This window comes from Melozone crissalis, unplaced genomic scaffold (assembly GCF_028551555.1).
Source record: "Melozone crissalis strain CALT ecotype California unplaced genomic scaffold, PUWL_Pcris_2 ptg000111l_1, whole genome shotgun sequence".
NCBI lineage: Eukaryota > Metazoa > Chordata > Aves > Passeriformes > Passerellidae > Melozone > Melozone crissalis.
Genome location: NW_026535888.1, coordinates 10981478 through 10996452, shown reverse-complemented (window position 1 = coordinate 10996452; position 14975 = coordinate 10981478). Strand labels below are relative to the sequence as shown.

Sequence of the window (14975 nt, the reverse complement as noted above, 5' to 3'; positions counted from 1 at the left end):
TGGATCCATCCATGGATCTGTCCATCCATCCATGGGTCTGTCCATCCCTTCAGGGACTCATCCATTCCTTCATCCATCCATCTTTTCATCCATGGATCCTTGCATGGATTGAGCTATGGATACATCCATCTCTTCCATCCCTTTGTCCATCCATCCATCCATGGATCCCTCCATGGATTTATCCATCCCTTTGTCCATCCATCCATGGATTTATCCATCCCTTTGTCCATCCATCCATCCATGGATCTGTCCATCCATCCATGGATCCCTCCATGGATTTATCCATCCCTTTGTCCATCCATCCATCCATGGATCCCTCCATGGATTTATCCATCCCTTTGTCCATCCATCCATTCATGGATCTGTCCATCTCTCCATGGATTTATCCATTCCTTCATCCCTTCATCCATCCATGGATCTCTATGGATTCATCCACTCCTTTGTCCCTCCATCCATAGATCCATCCACCTTTCCATGGATTCATCCATTTCTTCATCCATCCATGGATCTGTCCATCCATCCATGGATTTATCCATCGCTTTGTCCATCCATCCATCTGTCCATCTCTCCATGGATTCATCCATTCCTTCATCCATCCAAGGATCTCTCCAGGGATCCATCCATTCCTTTGCCCATCCATCCATAGATCCATCCACCTTTCCATGGATTCATCCATTTCTTCATCCATCCATGGATCTGTCCATCCATCCATGGATTTATCCATCGCTTTGTCCATCCATCCATCTGTCCATCTCTCCAGGGATCCATCCATTCCTTTGTCCATCCATCCATGGATCCATCCATCTTTCCAGGGATCCATCCATTCCTTTGTCCATCCATCTGTTCATCCATCTATGGATCCATCCATCTTTCCTTCTATCTCTTCATCCATCCATGGATCTGTCCATCCATCCATGGATCCCTCCATGGATTTATCCATCCCTTTGTCCATCCATCCATCCATGCATCTGTCCATCTCTCCATGGATTTATCCATTCCTTCATCCCTTCATCCATCCATGGATCTCTATGGATTCATCCACTCCTTTGTCCCTCCATCCATAGATCCATCCATCTTTCCATGGATTCATCCATTCCCTCATCCATCCATGGATCTGTCCATCTCTCCAAGGATCCATTCATCCCTTTGTCCATCCATCCATCTGTCCATCTCTCCATGGATTCATCCATTCCTTCATCCATCCAAGGATCTCTCCAGGGATCCATCCATTCCTTTGTCCATCCATCCATGGATCCATCCATCTTTCCATGGATCCATCCATTCCTTCATCCATCCATCTATTCATCCATCTATGGATCCATCCATCTTTCCTTCTATCTCTTCATCCATCCATGGATCTGTCCATCCATCCATGGATCCCTCCATGGATTTATCCATCCCTTTGTCCATCCATCCATGGATCTGTCCATCTTTCCATGGATCCATCCATTCCTTCATCCCTTAATCCATCCATGGATCCCTCCAAGGATCCATCCATCCCTTTGTCCATCCATCCATCCATGGATCCCTCCATGGATTTGTCCATTCCTTTGTCAATCCGTGGATCCATCCATCCATCCATCCATCCATCCATCCATCCATCCATCCAATCTGTCCATCTCTCCATGGATTCATCCATTCCTTCATCCATCCATGGATCTCCTCACTGGGATTCTCCCAGCCTGGATTTGGGTGGTTCAGCCAAGCTGGAATATCCTGGGAGGGTCCTCAAGGATCATCCAGAGCCTGGGCACCCCCAAAAGTGGTGCCCAACCCTTCCTGGAGCTCTGGCAGCTTTGGGAATGTTCCCATTCCCTTGGAAAGCTTTTCCCTCATTCCCTGCTGGTTTTTTGGGAAGTTTTTTATTTCCTTCAGAGCTGTGTCCATGGATCTCCTCATTGGGATTCTCCCAGCCTGGATTTTGGATTTTGGGTGGTTCAGCCCATCCCATCACATCTGGAACATCCTGGAAGGGTCCTCAAGGATCATCCAGACCCTGGACATCCTTGGCAATGGTGTCCAGACCTTCCTGGAGCTCTGAGAACCTTGGGAATGTTCCCATTCCCTTGGAAAGCTTTTCCATCATTCCCTGCTGGTTTTTTAGGAAGTTTTTTTTTCCTTCAGAGCTGTGTCCATGGATCTCCTCATCGGGATTCTCCCAGCCTGGATTTGGGTGGTTCAGCACAGCTGGAATATCCTGGGAGGGTCCTCAAGGATCATCCAGACCCTGGACATCCCCAGAGTGGTGCCCAACCCTTCCTGGAGCTCTGGCAGCTTTGGGAATGTTCCCATTCCCTTGGAAAGCTTTTCCCTCATTCCCTGCTGGTTTTTTGGGAAGTTTTTTATTTCCTTCAGAGCTGTGTCCATGGATCTCCTCATTGGGATTCTCCCAGCCTGGATTTTGGATTTTGGGTGGTTCAGCCCATCCCATCACATCTGGAACATCCTGGAAGGGTCCTCAAGGATCATCCAGACCCTGGACATCCTTGGCAATGGTGTCCAGACCTTCCTGGAGCTCTGAGAACCTTGGGAATGTTCCCATTCCCTTGGAAAGCTTTTCCATCATTCCCTGCTGGTTTTTTAGGAAGTTTTTTTTTCCTTCAGAGCTGTGTCCCAGGATCTCCTCATCGGGATTCTCCCAGCCTGGATTTGGGTGGTTCAGCTCAGCTGGAATATCCTGGGAGGGTCCTCAAGGATCATCCAGATCCAGGCTGGGAGAATCCCAATGAGGAGCTCCATGGACACAACTCTGAAGGAAAAGAAAATCTTCCCAAAAATCCAGCAGGGAATGATGGAAAAGCTCTCCCACAGAAGCTGTGGCTGCCCTGGATCCCTGGAAATGTCCCAGGCCAGGCTTGGAGCACCCTGGGACAGGAGAAGATGGAATTCCCTTCAACCCAAACCACCCCGGGATTCAGGAAAACCAGGATTCACCTCCAACCCATCCTCTCCAGGCAGGAAATCATTTTATTTTTTTGAGGGAAAAAAGAAAAGCTGAAGCTTTGCTGATCCCAGGAACATCCCAACAGCTGCTGCACATTTGCCACCCACCAGAGCACGACACCTCTGGCAAACATCAAAATTCCCAAATCCTGACAAAACCCGCCAGGGTTTCGCTTCGTGGAGAGCAAAGGAAGCGTGAAGGAGCCTCTGGTTGGGATTTTTTTGGGGTTATTTTTTGCTTTTTCTGCTTTTTTTGGATGCCCTGGGAAGGGGGAGCAGCCAAACGGAGCTGCTTGGAAAATCTGTCACAACCCAAGGGGAAAAATCCCAAATAAAATCCCAAAATCTCCGAGCTTGCAATTCCAACCTGAGTTATTTCCTTGGAAAACCACCAGATCCCACGTGAGGTGGGATGGAGAAAATGGCTCCAGTCCATGAGGGCAGTGCCATAAATTTTGAATTTAATTTAACTTTAAATGTGATTTTAAATTTTTACCAAGTTCACCCTGTGTAAGAAGCAAAGCAAATCCTAAATTTCAAATATTTGGAAAATTATCCAAATATTTAAAAGGATTTGGAAACAGGGAATGTCACTGGCCATTCAGTGAGGGCAGTGGCACAAATTTTAAATTTAATTTAATTTTCAATGTGATTTTAAATTTTTACCAAGTTCCCCCTGTGTAAGGAGCAAAGCAAATCCTAAATTTCAAATATTTGGAAAATTATCCAAATATTTAAAAGGATTTGCAGACAGGGAATGTCACTGCCCATCCAGTGAGGACATTAAAAAAAATTATCAAAAATTAAAAAATAATTATTAAATTTTTTTAAATTTAATTCAATTTTAAACGTGATTTTAAATTTTTGTCACGTTCCCCCTGTGTAAGAAGCCAACAAATCCAAAATTTCCAATATTTGGAATTTTTTCCAAATATTCCAAAGGATTTGCAGACAGGGAATGTCACTGCCCATCGAGGGCAGTGGCACAAATTTTAGTTTTTTAAACTCTAATTTAATTTTAAATGTGATTTTAAATTTTTACCAAGTTTCCTATGTGTAAGAAGTCAAGCAAATCCTAAATTCCCAATATTTAGAAATTTATCCTGCTCTGATTTTAGAAAAAAAAGAAAATCCAAGAAAATCCCTTCAACTTTTGGGAATAACTCCTAAAAAATCTCATTTTTTAACTCTCAGGATGCTTTGAGATGTCCTGAAATTTGTTCTTGTTGTGGTTTTTAACCCTTTGAAATAAAAATTAAATTATTCTTGATCAGAATTAAAAAGTTCCAGGTTAAAATTTGGGGAGGAATTAAAAATTGAAATTTATAGGTAAAGCAAATTGCTGGGAAATGAAGGTGGAGAATTAAATTTATAGAGAGAATAAAACTTAAAAATCAAATTTATATAGGAAATAAAGGTTAAAAATATCAAACTTGTAGAGAATTAAATTTAAAATTAAACTTCTGGAGAATAAAGGTAAAAAAATCCAAATTATAGGGGATAAAATCCAAATTATAGGGGATATAAAATTTAAAAAATCAAATTATAGGGAATAAAGCTAAAAATCTAATTCATGGGGAATAAAACTAAAATAAAATCAAACCCACAGAGAATAAAATTTAAAAACCAAACTTATGGAGAATAAAGTTAATAAATCCAGATTACAGGGGATAAAATTAAAAAATCAAACTCATATAGAGAATAAAGTTAAAAATCCAATTTATAGGGCAAATTTTATTACAAAACTAAAGAAATCAAACTCTATATAGAGAATGAAACTAAAAAATCCAAACTCACTCCTTAAATTGGGCCCTTCCTACCCCTCCAAAACTGGAAAAAAAATCCAAAAAAACTGGAATAATAATAAATAATAATTAAAAAGAAATAATTTATTTGTAATTAAATCCATTTCCAGATTTCTTGCTGCTCTTGACCTAAAAAGATCGAGCAAAACTGATTATTCCTGAAATATAAAAGCAGTAAAATATTCCAAATTTTGGGTGGAATTAAGATTTTAATTTGAATTTTTTATTCCGTAGGTTGCTGAATACAACTGCCAACACTTAAAAAACTGGATAAATCCTAATTTCTAGGGAAATTAATTATTCTAGAGGGAAAAAGAAATTCTTTTTAAGGAAATAAATTGAAATTTCTTTTTGCTTCAAGATGCTGACAGTGACCTTCATGCTCACAGGGAATTCTCCAATCCCGGCCCACAGGCGGCTCCAGAAGTTCCTCCAACATTCCCTAAATTATTAAAATCTGATTTTTGGGGATATTTCTGCTCTTATTCATTTTTTTATTGAAATTGTGATAATGTTAAGGAATAAAATAACCCCAGGATGAGGCGCTGGCAGCGCTAATTTGGAATTAAACCCCAAACTCAAAGCTCAGCAAAGCCTGACAGGAGGCAAAGCTCAGCCTCAAGGCCCTGCACCCTCACCCTAAAACCCTTCCATTAATTTTTACCAATTAATTATTATTAATTACAAAAAGCAACGCTTTTAACCTCAAGAAAGAGAGGGAAAATTGTGATTTTTCAGATTTTTCACCTTAGGAGAAGCAGCAACACCCACAGAGCGCGCCCAAACCCAACTTTAATCCAAGCCGGGACTATCCCCATGTCCTTGATGCCCTCGGCTCCGTTTTTTTCCCTTCTTCTTTTATTTATTTTTTTTAATTTTTTTTTTTTTTTCGGTCCAAAGTGCCGCAAACAAACTTTGTCCTTCAGAGTGCCGGCTCGCAGCGCTGGCATTTCAAGGTCACTCGTGCAGGCCCCGCTCCAAGTTGGGGCTGAGCCGGGGCCGGCAGCGGAGCGCGCCCAGCCCGGGGCTCACCGGGACCACGGAACCCCTCAGATCCTCCAAGCCCCGCTCTCCCCGTGACCTTCGGTACCGATTTCCCCACTAAAACGACAACAAAGAGCCGCCAGCGCCGCTGAGGGGTTCGGGGGTGCCGCGGCTCCGCTGTCGCCCCCCGGCCCCGCGGGGTGATGGCGGCCGGGCCAAGGGCACCGCGGAGCCCCCGCCGCGCTCGGGGCACCCCCGCTGCTTTGTCCGCCCCCTCCTCAGCGCTGCCCTCACGGCGTTACCGGCGATGCGGGAGGCTCGGTGCGGAGCGCTGTGGGTTGAACCGCTGAGGGTTTAACCACGTCCCGCCGCGCCCCCCCCCCCCATCCCGCACCGGCACGCACGAGCATCCCCCGCCGCCGCGGCCTGGCCCCGGCGCACGGGCCGCCCTCCCCCGCCGCCACCGTAGTGGCGGCGCCCAGGACTCACCGCCGGCCGTGCCCGCGGCCGGGGGTTCCCCGCCATGGCTTTGTCTTTGAGTGACCCCGGGAGCCGCCGGGGCCCCCCCGGGCCGGGCCGTGCCCGCGGCCCCTTTAACGGCGGCGGCCCCGCGCGCCCCGCTGCGCGCGCCCGGCCCGCCCCGCGCCCGCGCTCATTGGCTGCGCGCCCCGCGCTAGAGCTCTCTCATTGGCTGCGCGCCCCGCGCTCAAGCTCCCCCATTGGTCGGCGCCGCGGCGCAGCCTCGCCGGCCGCTTCCTGCTTTAAAGTTACCTTGAGCGGCGGCCGCAGGGGTCAGGCACGCCCCGCCCCTCAGCCCCGCCCCGATGGCCGCCTCGCCTCCTATTCAAACGCCTGAGGAGGCTGGAACGGACAGCCGCTGATTGGTCCGCACGCCTGTCAATCACGGCGGTTCCCGCCACACCTTCCCGGCGGGGCGCGGGTCCGCACGTGCTCCGAGCCCCGAATTCCTGAAATTTTGGGAATTTTGGAGACGAACCAGCCCCAAAACCCCTCCCAAGGGGGAGCAGGTGACACTGGGACAGCTCCAGGTGGCCTTGGGATGTCCCCAGAGGGAGCTCTGCCACCCCCGTGGGTTGTTGTTCTTCCTCGGGGTGAGGAGGAACACGCTGTGGTTTATTATGAATTAATGTGTGGGTTATTGTGTTAATTTATGGATTTATGGCCGCTGTTCCTCGGCCTGACCCTGACCAGAGCCTGGCTCCATCCTCTGCCACCCTTTGGCAGATATATATATTATATTATACTATATTATATTATATTATACACATATAATATATGTATATATTATATGTAATATATATATACATATAATCTATATTATATACATATTATTATATTATATTATATTATATTACATTGCATTACATTATATTACATTACATTATAGTGTATTTATCCCCTGATATTATATATATTATAATATTATATATTACTTAATATTATATTAATTATACTATAACATACTATATTCATTATAATATATTATATATTATTATATTATTATTTTTATATATTCCCTGATATATTCTATTCTATTATGTCTCCCCTGATATTATATATTATATATTATATATTATATATTATATATTATATATTATATATTATATATTATATATTATATATTATGGGATACCTCTAAATGCAGAAATCTCACTTTTATCAACACCACTACCACGGATTTCCAGCTCTAATTCCAAACTATAATTCTATAATTTCCTGCTGACAGGATTATCCAAGGAGAAAAATACTGGGGAGCACAGCCAAGCCCTGCAGATTAAATCACTCTGAATCTGATAACGAGGAGAGATTAATTTAAAAATAAATCTTCCTGATGATTTGAGGGAATAGAATTGGTTAAAACACAGCCTTAAAAATAAAATAAATACACTGTGTTCTCTTCCTGTGGCATTCCTGAGATAAAAACAGCCTGGAAGCTGTGGAATTCTGACTATTGGAGTTATGTGAGGTACTTTGGGTGGAATGAAAAACAAATGCAGCACCTTTCCTGCAGAACAGGGGAATGTCTGGCTAAAATTGTGGAATTCTGACTGCCCAAACGCATTTCTCTGTGCTTTAGCACATCCCAAGGGTCCTAAAGATGCTCTAGGGTGTTTAATAATTCCTTGTGGCAATAAAAACCCCAAATTCATTTTGGGAAGCTGTACAATAAAGGGTTTATTTGTGGGGGGCATAAAAACTCCAAATTAATTATGGGAAGTTCTGCAGTAAAGGGTTTATTTGTGGGGGATAAAAACCCCAAATTCATTTTGAGAAGTTCTACAATAAAAGGTTTATTTGTGGGGGGAAAAAAACCCAAATTAATTATGGGAAGTTCTGCAGTAAAGGGTTTATTTGTGGGGGGAAAAAAAACAGGAAAGGGTTTATTTTATGGGGAAGATAAAAACCCTAAATGAATTTTGGGAGGTCATACAGTAATGGATTTATTTGTGGGGAGATAAAAAACCCAAATTAATTATGCAGTAATGGGTTTAGTTGTAGGGGGATAAAACCCCCAAATTAATTATGGAAGTTTTGCAGTAAAGGGTTTATTTGTAGAGGGATAAAAACCCCAAATTCATTTTGGGAAGTTCTACAATAAAGGGTTTATTTGTGGGGGGAAAAAAACAGGAAAGGGTTTATTTATGGAGGAAATAAAAACCCCAAATAAATTTTGGGAACCCTACAGTAACAGGTTTATTTGTGGTGGATAAAACCCCAAAATTATTATGCAGTAATCGGTCTATTTGTAGGGGGATAAAAACCCCAAATAAATTTTGGGAACCCTACAGTAACAGATTTATTTGTGGGGGATAAAAACCCCAAATGAATTTTGGGAAGACCTACAGTAACAGGTTTATTTGTGAGGGGGGAAAAACCCAAATTAATTATAGGAAGTTCTGCACTAATGGGTTTATTTGTAGGGGGATAAAAACCCCAAATTAATTTTGGGAGTCCCTACACTAAAGGGTCTATTTGTGCAGGGTAAAAATCCCAAATTAATTTTGGAAGCCTACAGTAACAGATTTATTTTTGGGGGACAAAAACCCCAAATAAATTTTGGGAGGCCCTACACTAAAAGGTCTATTTGTGCAGGGTAAAAACCCCAAATTAATTTTGGAATCCCTACAGTAACAGGTTTATTTGGGGGGGATAAAAACCCCAAATTAATTTTGGGAATCCCTACAGTAACAGGTTTATTTGTGGGGGATAAACTCCCCAAATTAATTTTGGGAGGCCCTACACTAAAAGGTTTATTTGAAGAAAAAAAACCCCACTAAATTAATTTGGGAAGGCCTAAAGGGTTTATTTCAATCATTGCAGCTGTTGTTGCTGTGAAATCACACAGGGTTCAGATTAAATTTGGGAATGAATTTTTTCCTGGGAGGGGCTGGGATGGAATTCCCAGAGAAATTGGGGTGCCCTTGGATCCCTGGCAGTGCCCAAGGCCAGGCTGGCACAACCTGGGACAGTGAAAGGTCCCTCCCAACTCCAACTATTCCATGAATTACAGAAAAAATTTCTGGAAAAAAAAGGGGAGAAAGGAATGTTCAGCCTCCTGGAGCTCTCTGAGGCACTTCCAGGAATTCCTGGGATCCTGTCCCTGCTGTGACACTGCTGTCACCACAATGCCCAGGTGAGCTGAGGCTGTCACAGAGCACGAGGACAAACAGACCCAGCAGGAACAGCCCAGTCCAAAACCAAAATCTCATTTTAGGAAAATCCTAAGGAAAAGCCCTGGATGTTGCCAAGGAAGTTTGATGGTTTGGTTTGTAGGGCTGGAGGAAAAGCCACGAGCTCATGGGATTTGAATTGTCCATGCTCAGCAATGGAGACAGGGAGGATTTATTCCCAAATCCATGGAAAATATTCCACTCACTAAAAAATCACTCAGAAAAATCACCGAGTGCCACCCCTGCCATGGACAGTGACACCTTCCATTGTCCCAGGGTGCTCCAACCTGGCCTTGGGCACTTCCAGGGATGCAGGGGCAGCCACAGCTGCTCTGGGAAATCCATTCCAGCCCCTCACCACCCTCACAGCCAAGAATTTATTCCTAAAATCAAATCTAAACGTGAACATCCGAGCTCCTCTCTACCTCAGCCGGGTCAGGATCCCAACCTGCCTTGGAACCACAGAACCAGGAACGCTTTGGGTGAAAGAGACCTTAAACCTCATCAGCTTTAAAGTTAAAGGCTCAAGGCTTTATCCACCTTGGTTTGGGCCCTTCTAGGGAGCACATCCCGTGTGGCGGCCCGGTAAATCCCACCGGGAAAACACCGGGAGGCCTCCGCGCTCTGTTCTGCCCGCCGGCCGTGAGGCAGCGCGTTCCTCGGGCACTGCCGGCCCCAAATCCCGGCTCTCAAACCGGGGAATCCCGGGCACCGCCAGCCCCGGATCTCGGTTCTCAGGCCGGGGATCCCGGGCTCTGCGAGCCCCGAATCCCGGTTCTCAAACCGAGGGGTTCCGGGAGCTGCCAGCCCCGAATCTCAGCTCTAAGGCCGGGGGGTTCCCGGGCACTGCCAGCCCTGGATCTCGGCTCTAAGGCCGGGAGTGCCGGGCACTGTCAGCCCCGAATCTCGGCTCTCAGATCGGGGGTCCCGGGCACTGCCACCCCTGAATCTCGGCCCTCAAGCCGGGGTTCCCGGGCACTGCCAGTCCCGAATCTCGGCTCTCCGGCCTGGGGGTTCCCGGGCACTGCCAGCCCCGAATTTCAGCTTACGGCCCGGGGGTCCCGGGCGCTGCCAGCCCTGAATCTCGGCCCTCAAGCCGAGGGGTCCTGGGCGCTTCCAGGCCCGAATCCCGATTCACCAGCCCTGAGCCCGCCCGGGCCTGGCCTGGCCCGGCCCCGCCGCCCCCCCCACCCCGCGCCCGCGCGGGACAACGGTCCGCTCGCTGTCCTCTCCCCGGTCCGCGCCCCGCCAGCCAATCAGCGCCCACCTCCCCGCGCCCGCCTCCCCCTCGCGGGCCAATCAGCGCCCGCGCCGCGGCCCAGCCAATCGCAGCGCGGCCGTTGTTGAGGGGGGGCCGCAAGGACCCCTCGGGCCGCCCCCGCCCCGCGCCCCCTCACGGGCCGCCGCCGCCGCCTCCCCCCCGCCGCGCTCCCCGCGTACTCACCGGGGTGGCCGGCGCCGCGACCTCCGCCTGCTCCGCCCGCTGCCCGCGCTGCCTCCGGCGCGGCCGGCGGGAGGCGGGGGGGGGAAAAGGGGGGGCGGCCGGAGCGGAGTGAGCGCCGAGCGGCCGAGAAACAAGATGGCGGCGGGGCCGTGAGGCGGCGGGGCGGAGGCTCCGCCCTTTTTTGTCGTTCCCCCCCCCCCCGTCCCTTCCCCTCCCCGGGCTGGGCCGCGGCGGCGCGCGCGGGCGCGTGACCCGGTGGGGATCTCGCGAGATTTGCGGTTTTGGGCAGGAGTGGGCGGGGGGACCGTGAGGGACGGGGACGAACGTGAGGGATCGTGAGGGACCGGGGCAAACCGGGAGGGACTGGGACAGAAACAGGGACAAACTGAGGGACGGGGATAAACCTGAGGGACCGTGAGAGACAGGGACAGATCTGAGGGACCATGAGGGAGGGGGACAGACCTGAGGGACCGGGACAGGAACAGGGACAAACCTGAGGGACCGGGGCAAACCGTGAGGAAGAGCGACAAACCTGAGGGATCGTGAGGGACAGGGGCGAACCTGAGGGACCGGAATAGGAACAGGGACAAACTGAGGGACGGGGCAAACCTGAGGGACCGTGAAGGACCAGGACAAACCGTGAGGGACCAGGACAAACCGTGAATGACCGGGATAAACCGTAAGGGACCAGGACAAACCCTGAGGGACCGGGACAAACGTGGAGGCATCTCAGGAGCGACAGTGCCTTGAGGGGCAGCCAAACTCTTGTTCTGTCAAAGATCAGCCCTGTCCTAAATCCCCACCTGTCCAGCTTTAAGCCTCATATTTCGTCTTCTAGTGTTTTTCCTGCTTTATTTTAAAAAAAGCAGGAATGCTGCGATGTTTTCCAAGCTTCTTTGCTTCTCTGTCAAGTATCCTCGTAATAAATTGCGTGGTAAATAAACTTGTTAAAGATGTTGTATATAAATGCTTTCTGTGTGTGAGTTGCAATGAACTTTTTTTGACACCAGGATTTGGCATTTTATGGGATTTTTTTTTTTTTTAATAGGAGTTAGTTTGAAATGGAATTTAAATATATCCAGTGTTCCTGAGTTGACTCACTCTCAGAGTCCCATTATGTAGCTTAAGTATATCTGCCCACAAAAGAAGAAAAAGAACTGGTTTACATATCTGGGAGACCACAGAGTTCTGATTGTTCACACTGTGGGAGAAAAATATTCCCGAAATCGACTTAAATAGATAAAGGAATTAGAGGTGCTTTTTTTATCTAAGTGGAGACTCGAGGAATCTGATAATCAGGAAAAAAACCCAAAAGCAGCACCAAAGGGAGGGGAAGAAAAGGCTGCCTTGATGTTCCCCTGAAATTCTTTAGTTCTGGAATGAGATCCAATGGGATAATGTGGAAAATTAGTGAGGGGATTGATATTTTCATGAGGAAAATGAGGGGATTTATATTTTCCTTTTAAACTTTTCCTCAAAGCCACAGAGGGCTGCAGCTGCTGCCTCATTCCCAGCTCCTCATTTGGGATTTGCCTTCTCCTTTCCTGCAGGGATCCCATCCCAAAGATCCTGCAGGATCCCTTTCCCTGGGGCAGTTTCATCCTGTGGATCCTCACAATTCCAGGGAGGAACCCAAGGAATTTATTCCTATATATATATATATATATATATATATGGAATACATATATATGGAATATATATATGGAATATATATATATATATATATATATGTGTGTAGTCTCTGGAATTCTGCTTTAATGGATTAATTATGCCAATTAATAGACCAATAAAGTAATTTTTTTGCATTTCCAACAGAATTTTTTTGCATTTCTGCACATCCATTTAGCAGCAACTCCACCAGGGTATCCCTGGCAGTGCAATGCCAGGGATCATCCAGGGACATTCCAGTGAATCCAGATTTTCTCCTGCCATCCTGGAGCTGCTTCAAGCCAAAGTCTGTGCCCTGCTCCTGCCAGCTCTCCCAATTCCCAGATTTCCTGGCTCCAGGATACACTCAGAGGTGATTCATGCTTGCCTCAGGATTTTCCCCATTAAAAAAATCCACTTTTCTTTAGGAGTGACTCCATCTTTTTTGCCTCCTCATTGTCCTTCTGGTGGCCCAATTTGCAGCCTGGCCAAGTTTCTTTTTTTAAATAGCGTTTTTAATATCATTGTTCAGGTTATAAAAATAAAATCCCTTTGAAATATTGGTTGGGATGAGAAAGGAAAGTCAGATCCCACGGGGCTGCTGCACTTCCAGTCACCCTTCCCAAAATTGCTGGCTGGGTCTGCCCTGCTAAAGGACAAAATCCCATTCCCTGCAAGCACAGGGATTTGGGATTTGTGGGTTTTGGGGAAGAAATGGAGGAAATGGGACAAATTTCTGTGTCCTCTGTGGGCTGGGAGCTCTGTGCTGGCACTGGAGTGGGAAATGTCTCACAGCGAAATTCCTGCAGTTTTATTGGAGCTCTTGAGCCTGAGGGCACTTGCAAGGCAGCCAAGAGAAATAAAAGTCGGGATCATGGAGTGGTTTGGGTTGGAAGGACATTCAGGATCATCCAATCCCACCTCCTTCCCACTATCCCAGCTTGCTCCAGCCTGGAATTGAACCTTTCCCAGGATGGGGCAGCTTTCATGAAAATCCTTAAATCTGCTCCACTTTGGGGTTGTTTTGTTTTTGAATTCCCGAATTTCTGAGCCATTTCCTTCTGATCCATCCCCACAATTCCCTGGGAAAAGCCTCATTTATTAATTAATTACCCAGCCCTGCTGCTGCTGCCAGGCCCAGCTGTCAGAGCACCCAGCTCGCATCCAGCCCCTCTCCAGGGATTTCTGGACAATCCCCCCTTGCTCCTCCTTCTCCTCCTCTTCCTCCTCCTCCTCCTCTTTGTGCGGCTCCGTTTCCTCCCCACCTGCTCCCTTTCCCAGCAGCAATGGATCCATTGTCTGGAGCTGCTCTGCTTTTCCCGCAGGGATTGCAGCTCCACAGAGCTCCCTGTCAGCCTGCCCGGAACGTGCAGCAGCCAAGGAAAACAAGAAACAAGGAGGGGAAAAAATAAAGGAGAAAGTGATTTTGCAGGAATTTGCTGGCGCTTTGATGAGTTTGGACCCATCCAGCACCTTCCACCTGCTCATCCCATCCCTCCAACACTTCCCACTGCACCCCAGAGTGGATTTGGGAGCTGTGGGGTTTGTTTGGGATGGAGGAAAATCAGCTGAGAGCAGCAAGGACCGGGCTGGCCCTTCCCAGCTCAGCCCCCGCCATCCCCCGGGATTCCCGTTCCAGCAGCACTCTGGATTTATCCCAAACAAGCACAAATCCACAGGCACGGGAAAACCGGGAGAGAAATTCTTCCTGGGCATGGGCACGCTGCTTTATGGATCTGCAGGAAAAAAGGGGACATTTAGGGCCAGGTTTTGGGGCCTGGTCCTTTGTGTCACCTCCCACCTGGTGTCTGTCCTAGCTGGGATGATCCATATAATATTTAAGGATATTTAAGGATATTTAGGAATATATTTGTGCCTGGACTCTGATTTTTTAACCCTTCTGCTTTGAAATGAAACCCCTGGGAAGATAATTTGAGCTATGGGTGTTGCCAGAGGATCCCTTGGGAGCCCAAAATTCCTGAGGGATGATCCAGGGTCCAGATCCCTTTTGTGCTCAGGTTTGAATCTGTGTCCTGGGAAATTTTACCTTTATTGCTCCAGATGGAAATTCCCAAAGGAATCCTGCTCTCCCTCATTCTCCCAGCCCTCATTTCCTAAGGAAGAGCCAACAGGAATCAGGAAAATCCCCCAAAACTTTGGGATCAGCACTGGGAGCTGAGATACTCATCCTGGTGCTGACTGGGAGGCCTCATTCCCAATATTCCCCCTTTGCTGGGGACAGGATTTCCCAGGAGAGCACCCAGTTCAACCCCCTGGCTGTCCCAGTATCCAACTGGTGAGCACTGGTGACCTGATTGCTCCTGCCAGGAGATTTTCCAGGTCTCCACACAGCTCCTGCTCCTGCCAGAAGTGGGACACGGCCTGCAGCAGGGAAGGAGCTGACCCAGCTGCAGAACTCATCCCACTGGGCACTTCCAGAGGGGCCAGGGCTCATCCCAC

General features: G+C 47.5%; 1 protein-coding gene across 3 annotated transcripts in view; it reads right to left on the bottom strand.

Annotated features, from left to right (window-relative positions):
• Positions 1 to 10947, bottom strand: part of NFYC (nuclear transcription factor Y subunit gamma) — a 32574-nt gene extending 21627 nt beyond the window's left edge. The window contains exon 1 of one of the 3 annotated variants that reach the window (XM_054292525.1): positions 10869 to 10947. The gene's annotated coding sequence lies outside the window, so the exon portion shown is untranslated. Of the gene's footprint in view, positions 1 to 6221; positions 6338 to 10868 lie in introns of those variants that run through there. The other 2 variants (XM_054292526.1, XM_054292524.1) reach the window with 2 other exon arrangements.
• Between the last annotated feature and the right edge of the window lie 4028 nt (positions 10948 to 14975).